The 6854-nt window shown below is 57.7% G+C and overlaps 1 long non-coding RNA gene across 1 annotated transcript in view; it reads left to right on the top strand.

Annotated features, from left to right (window-relative positions):
• The first annotated feature begins 5917 nt into the window (after nt 1-5917).
• LOC141575077 (uncharacterized) overlaps nt 5918-6854 on the top strand; it is a 3719-nt gene continuing 2782 nt past the window's right edge. Inside the window, exon 1 of the long non-coding RNA XR_012502374.1 lies at nt 5918-6854. This exon is cut by the window's right edge and continues 1902 nt beyond it. This is a non-coding gene — a long non-coding RNA (uncharacterized LOC141575077).

The following is a 6854-nucleotide window of genomic DNA, read 5'->3' as shown; positions in this document are numbered from 1 at the left end:
AGTAGATGGAAACTCCCCATGCTCAGAATTCCGGAACGCGTCTGAGTGTGTGGGGTAGGTTAGGGGCCGCAATCCACGCAGCTGCCTGGGGTCACAGGTGTTCCCTGGCAGAGGGAATTCCGCTAAATACCTCCCCTGTCCAGGGGGAGGCACTACATGCTACCTGCATTTCTAGCACATGCCCCGCATTTCCGGAGCAGCCCGCACTAGGAGACTCTCGGGGAAGACACAGGAAGGGCTCTTGGGAGATCCCAGGCGTTGAAGACATCAGACGGAACCTCCACACACTCAGAATTCCGGAACACGGCTGAATGTGTTGGGGAGTTTTTGGCCGCCCTCCACGCAGCTGCCTGGGGTCACAGGTGTCCCCTGGCAGGGAGAATTCCGCTAAATACATCCCCTGTCCAGGGCGAGGCACTAAAGGCTACCTGCATTTCCACACCATCCCCGCCTTTCCTGGCAGCCCGTACAAGGAGACTCTCTGGGAAGACACGCGAAGGGCTCCTAAGAGATCCCAGGCGCTGCAGACAGAAAATGGAACCTCCCCACACTCAGAAATCCGGAACACGGCTGACTGTGTTGGGGAGGTTTGGGGCCGACCTCCACGCAGCTTCCTGGGGTCACAGGTGTTCCTTGGTAAGGGGAAGTCCGCTAAATACCTCCCCTGTCCAGGGGGAGGCAATACATGCTACCTGCATTTCCAGCTAATCCCTCGCATTTCAACTGCAGCCCGCACTAGGAAACTGTCGGGGAAGATACTCGAAGTGCTCCTAGGAGATCCAAGGCACTGCAGACAGAAGAAGGAAACTCTCCATTCTCAGAATTCTGGAACACGGCTGAGTGTGTGGGGGAGGTTTGGGGCCGCCCTCCACACAACTGCCTGGGGTCACAGGTGTTCCCCAGCAGGGGAAATTCCGCTAAATAACTCCCATGTCCAGGGGGAGGCACTACATGCTACCTGCATTTCCAACCCATCCCCCGCCTTTCCCCGGCATCCCGCACTAGGAGACTCTCGGGGAAGACAAGTGAAGCGCTCCTAGGAGATCCCAGGCGCAGCAGACAGAAGCCGGAATCTCCCAACACTCAGAAATCCGGAACATGGCTGACTGTGTGGGGGAGGTTTGGGGCCGCCCTCCACGCACCTGCCTGGTTTCACAGGTGTTCCCTGGCAGGGGGAAGTTCGCTAAATAACTCCCCTGTACAGGGGGAGGCACTAAATGCTACTTGCATTTCCAGCATATCCCCCGCCTTTCCCTGGCCCCAGCACTAGGAGAAACTCGGGGAAGACACGCAAAGTGCTCCTAGGAGATCCCAGGTGCTGCAGAAAGTAGACGGAACCTCCCCACGCTTAGAATTCGGGAACATGGCTGACTGTGTGGGGGTTTGGGGCCGCCCTCCCCGCTGCTGCCTGGGGTCACAGGTGTTCCCTGGCAGGGGGAACTCCGCTAAAATCCTCCCCTGTCCAGTTGGAGGCACTACATGCTACCTGCATTTCAAGCCCATCCCCGCCTTTCCTGGCAGCCCGCACTAGGAGACCCTCAGCGAAGACACGCGAAGTGCTCCTAGGAGATCCCAGGTGCTGCAGACAGAAGACCGAATTTCCCCACTCACAGCATTACGGAACACGTCTGACTGTGTCGGGGAGTTTTGTGGCCACCCTCCTCGCAGCTGCCTGGGGTCACAAATGTCCCCTGGCAGGAAGAATTCCGTTAAATACCTCCCCTGTCCAGGGGGAGGCAGTACAGGCTACCTGCATTTCCAGCCCATCCCCGCCTTTCCTGGCAGCCCGTACAAGGAGACTCTCTGGGAAGACACCCAAAGGGCTCCTAGGAAATCCCAGGCGCTGCAGACAGAAGATGGAACCTCCCCACACTGAGAAATCCGGAACAAGGCTGACTGAGTGTGGGTGGTTTGGGGCTGCCCTTCACGCAGATGCCTGGGTTCACTGGTGTTCCCTGGGAGGGGGAAGTCCGCTAAATACCTCCCCTGTACATTGGGGGCACTACATGCTACCTGCATTTCCAGCCCATCCCCTGCCTTTCCTCAGAAGCCCGCACTAGGAGACTCTCAGTGAAGACACGCGAAGGGCTCCTAGGTGATCCCAGGTGCGGCAGACAGAAGACGGAATTTCCCCACTCTCAGAATTACGGAAAACGTCTCACTGTGTGGCGGAATTTGTGGCCACCTTCCACAGAGCTGCCTGGTGTCACTGGTGTTCCCTGGCAGGGGAAATTCCGCTAAATACCTCCCCTGTCCAGGGAGAGGCACTACATGCTACCTACATTTCCAGCCCATCCCCGCCGTTCCCGGCAGCCAGCACTAGGAGACTCTTGGGGAAGACACGCGAACGGCTCATAGGAGATCCCAAGTGCTGCAGACAGAAAACGGAACTTATCCACTCTCAGAATTACGGAACACGTCTGACAGTGTGGGGGAATTTTGTGATCGCCCTCCACGCAGCTGCATGTGGTCACTGGTGTTCTCTGGCAGGGGGAACTCCGCTAAAATCCTCCCCTGTCCATTTGGAGGCACTACATGCTACCTGCATTTCAAGCCCATCCCCCGCCTTTCCTGGCACCCCCACTAGAAGACCCTCAGGGAAGACACACGAAGTGCTCCTAGGTGATCCCTGGCACTGCAGACAGGAGACGGAACCTCCGCACGCTTAGAATACCGGAACACGGCTGAATGTTTGTGGGTTTGGGTCCGCCCTCCACGCAGCTGCCTGGGGTCACAGGTGTTCCCTGGCTGGGGGAAGTCCGCTAAATACCTCCCCTGTCCAGGGGGAGGCACTACATGCTACCTGCATTTCCAGCACATCCCCCGACTTTCCCCGGCATCCCGCACTAGGAGACTCTCGGGGAAGACAAGTGAAGCGCTCCTAGGAGATCCCAGGCGCAGCAGACAGAAGCCGGAACCTCCCAACACTCAGAAATCCGGAACACGGCTGACTGTGTGGGGGAGGTTTGGGGCCGCACTCCACGCAGCTGCCTGGTTTCACAGGTGTTCCCTGGCAGGGGGAAGTTCGCTAAATTCCTCCCCTGTACAGGGGGAGGCACTACATGCTACTTGCATTTCCAGCCCATCCCCCGCCTTTCCCTGGCCCCAGCACTAGGAGAAACTCGGGGAAGACAAGCGAATTGCTCCTAGGAGATCCCAGGCGCTGAAGACAGTAGACGGGACCTCCCCACGCTTAGAATTCGGGAACACGGCTGACTGTGTGGGGGTTTGGGGCCGCCCTCCCCGCTGCTGCCTGGGGTCACAGGTGTTCTCTGGCAGGGGGAAGTCCGCTAAATATCTCCCCTGTCCAGGGGGAGGCACTAAATTCTTCCTACATTTCCAGCCCATCCACCGCCTTTCCCCGTCAGCCCGCACAAGGAGACTCTCGGGGAAGACACGCGAATGGCTCCTAGGAGATCCCAGGCGCTGCAGACAGAAGACTGAACCTCCCCAGACTCAGAATTCCGGAACACGACTGACTGTGTTGTGGAGGCTTGAGGCTGCCCTCCACGCAGCTGTGTGTTGTCAAAGGTGTTCCCTGGCAGGGGAAATTCCGCTAAATACCTCCCCTGACCTGGGGGATGCACTACATGCTACCTGCATTTCCAGCCCATCCCCCACGTTTCCCCGGCAGCCCGCACTAGTAGACTCTCGGGGAAGACACGCGAATGGCTCCTAGGAGATCCCTGGCGCTGCAGAAAGAAGACGGAAACTCCCCACACTCAGAATTCCGGAACACGGCCGAGTGTGTGCGAGAAGTTTGGTGCCGCCCTCCACACAGCTGTCTGTTATCACAGGTGTTCCCTGGCAGGGGGAAGTCCGCTAAATACCTCCCCTGTCCAGGGGGAGGCCCTATAGGCTACCTGCATTTCCAGCCCATCCCCCGCCTTTCTCCTTCAGCCCGCACTAGGAGACTCACGATGAAGACACGCGAAAGGCTCCTAGGAGATCCCAGGCGCTGCAGACAGAAGACGGAAACTCCTTATGATCAGAATTCCGGAACACGGCTGATTGAGTGGGGGAGGATTGGGGCCTCCAACCACGCAGCTGCCAGGGGACACAGGTTTTCCCTGGCAGGGGGAAATCCGCTAAATACCTCCCCTGTCCAGTGGGAGGCACTACAGGCTACCTGCATTTCCAGCCCATCCCCCGCCTTTCCCTGGCAGCCCGCACTAGGAGACTCTCGGGGAAGACACGCGAATGGCTACTAGGAGATCCCAGGCACTGCAGACTGAAGACGGAACCTCCCCACACTCAGAATTCCGGAACACTGCTGACTGTGTGGGGGAGGATTGGGGCCGCCCACCTCGCAGCAGCCTGGGGTCACTGGTGTTCCCTGGCAGGGGGAATTCCGCTAAATACCTCCCCTATCCAGGGGGAGGCACTATATTCTACCTGCGTTTCCAGCCCATCCCCCGCATTTCCCCGGCAGCCAGCACTAGGATACTCTCGGGGAAGACACTTGAAGGGCTCCTAGGAGATCCCAGTCGCTGCGGACAGAATACGGAAACTCCTTATGCTCAGAATTCCGGAACACGGCTGATTGAGTGGGGGAGTTTTGGGGCCTCCACCCACGCATCTGCCTGGGGACACAGGTGTTCCCTGGCAGGGGGAAGTCCGCTAAATACCTCCCCTGTCCAGGGGGAGGCACTACATGCTACCTGCATTTCCAGCCCATCCCACGGCTTTCCCCGGCAGCCAGCACTAAGGGACTCTCGGGGAAGACACGCGAATGGCTCCCAGGAGATCGCAGGTGCTGCAGAAAGAAGACGCAACCTCCCCACGCTCAGAATTCCGGATCACTGCTGACTCTGTGGGTGTGGATTGGGGCCGCCATCCACGCAGTTGCCTGTGGTCACAGGTGTTCCCTGACAGGGGGAAGTCCGCTAAATACCTCCCATGTCCAGGGGGTGGAACTACATGCTACCTGCATTTCCAGCCCATCCCCGCCTTTCCCCGGCATCCCGCAATAGAAGACACACGGGGAAGACATGTGAAGGTCTCCTAGGAGATCCCAGGTGCTGCAGACAGAAGTCTGAACTTCCCCACTCTCAGAATTCCGGAATACGGCTGACTGTGTGGTGGAGGTTTGGGGCTGCCCTCCACGCAGCTGCCTGGGGTCACAGGTGTTCCCTGGCAGGGGGAAGTCCGCTAAATAACTCCCCTATGCAGGGGGAGGCACTACATGCTACATGCATTTCCAGACCATCCCCCAAATTTCCCCTGAGGCCCGCACTAGGAGACTCTCGGGTAAGACACTCGAAGTGCTCCTAGTATATCCAAGGCGCTGCAGACAGTAGATGGAAACTCCCCATGCTCAAAATTCCGGATCGCGGCTGAGTGTGTGGGGGAGTTTTTGGGCCGACATCCAAGCATCTGCCTGGGGTCACAGGTTTTCCCTCGCAGGGAGAATTCCTCTAAATACCTACCCTGTCCATTAGGACACTCATCCTGATATAGGATTAAGTTTCGTCAGAGACCCTTGTTGATCATGAGCACCTTTTGTGCTCCCGCCTGTTGTGATTCCCTTTCATGCTCCAACCTGTTCGTCCACAGAAGCATGAAACCCCAACCCCAAGACGGGTTCACAGTTTGGAGGGCACTAGCCTGCTGTGAGTCCCCTTTGCCCAGCAAAGCAATCAAGCTGCCTCTTTTCTTCTAAACTCTAAGACCCTGTCTCTGGGTTATTTGGCTCGTCAGGGACGGGGTGGGGGAGGGCGATCTTTCGGCAACACCCGCAGAAGTTTCCCTGAGTGGCAGGAACCAGCGTGGCCCTCAGGCCTCAGCCCCGCAGGCAGGCAGGCAGGCAGGCAGGCAGGCAGGCAGGCAGGCAGGCAGAGTTGGAGCGACCGTTGGTCCCGCCCCCGCCCGCGCACCACCCCGCCCCCCGCCCCCGCCGCTGCTTCCGCCGCCGCCGCCGCCACCGCCGCCGCCGCCGCCTCCCAGGCCTTCTCCACCGATCGGTCCCAAATCGACTGACTGTCTCCTGGAAGCGGGGGCGGGGACGTCAGGAGGATCCATTCGGCAGGGCCTCGTTCAATCGCTTCATTCAAATGCAGAAAGCTCTGTGCTCAGGTCAGAGCCTTTGACTTGGCCTCCGGCTCCTCTCTGTTGAACGGCTTTTGTTCTTTGGTTTCAATTTCCCCACCCTTAGGCCACCCCGTCCCAACTGCACGGAGGGAGGCGGGAGGGAGGGGGAGAATCTCGCCTGGTCTCAGGCCAAAGGAGTCCCCTCCTTTTCCTAATCTGGGTAAACCCCACTACACCGTTTGAGAATCATGGAAGGGCATGGAAGCAGACCTCTGACTTGATAGATTCCTCTGGGATGGGAGACTTTAAAAAAACAAAATTCTTTTTCCCCTGCTTCCAGGGAGGCAGAAAGGAGGGCCAGAGTGTTCCTCTTGCCTCGGGCAGTTCTTTGTTTGTTTCTTTCTTTCTTTTGTTAAATCATTTTTTTTTTCCTTTTTTTCTTCCAGTTTTATTGAGACAGAGTTGACATACAGCAGTGTATACTTTGGGGGGGGGCGGGCGGGGAGAGGAATTCGATTTTATGTATTTATTTTTGACCGGAGGTACTGGGGATTAAACCCAGGACCTTGTGCTTGCTTGCTAAGCACACAGTCTACCACTGACCTATACCCTCCCCCTTGGCCAGTTGTGAAGTCCCTTTCATTCAGCATAGTCCATCGGGCACATTTTGGGGCAGCCTACTCTGGACCCCAACATTTCCCTATTCTGTAACTTCCCTGGAAGTTTTACACATTAAAAGCTGGGCTGTTGACTGTGCATGTGCGTCCATGCGTGCGTGCGTGCGTGCGTGTGGTGTGGGGGCAGGAGGGAGGGAATAGTTTCCT

Source organism: Camelus bactrianus, chromosome 26 (assembly GCF_048773025.1).
Source record: "Camelus bactrianus isolate YW-2024 breed Bactrian camel chromosome 26, ASM4877302v1, whole genome shotgun sequence".
Classification (NCBI taxonomy): Eukaryota; Metazoa; Chordata; class Mammalia; order Artiodactyla; family Camelidae; genus Camelus; species Camelus bactrianus.
The sequence above is the reverse complement of the archived record's forward strand: the minus strand, read 5'-3'. Positions and strand labels throughout refer to the sequence as shown.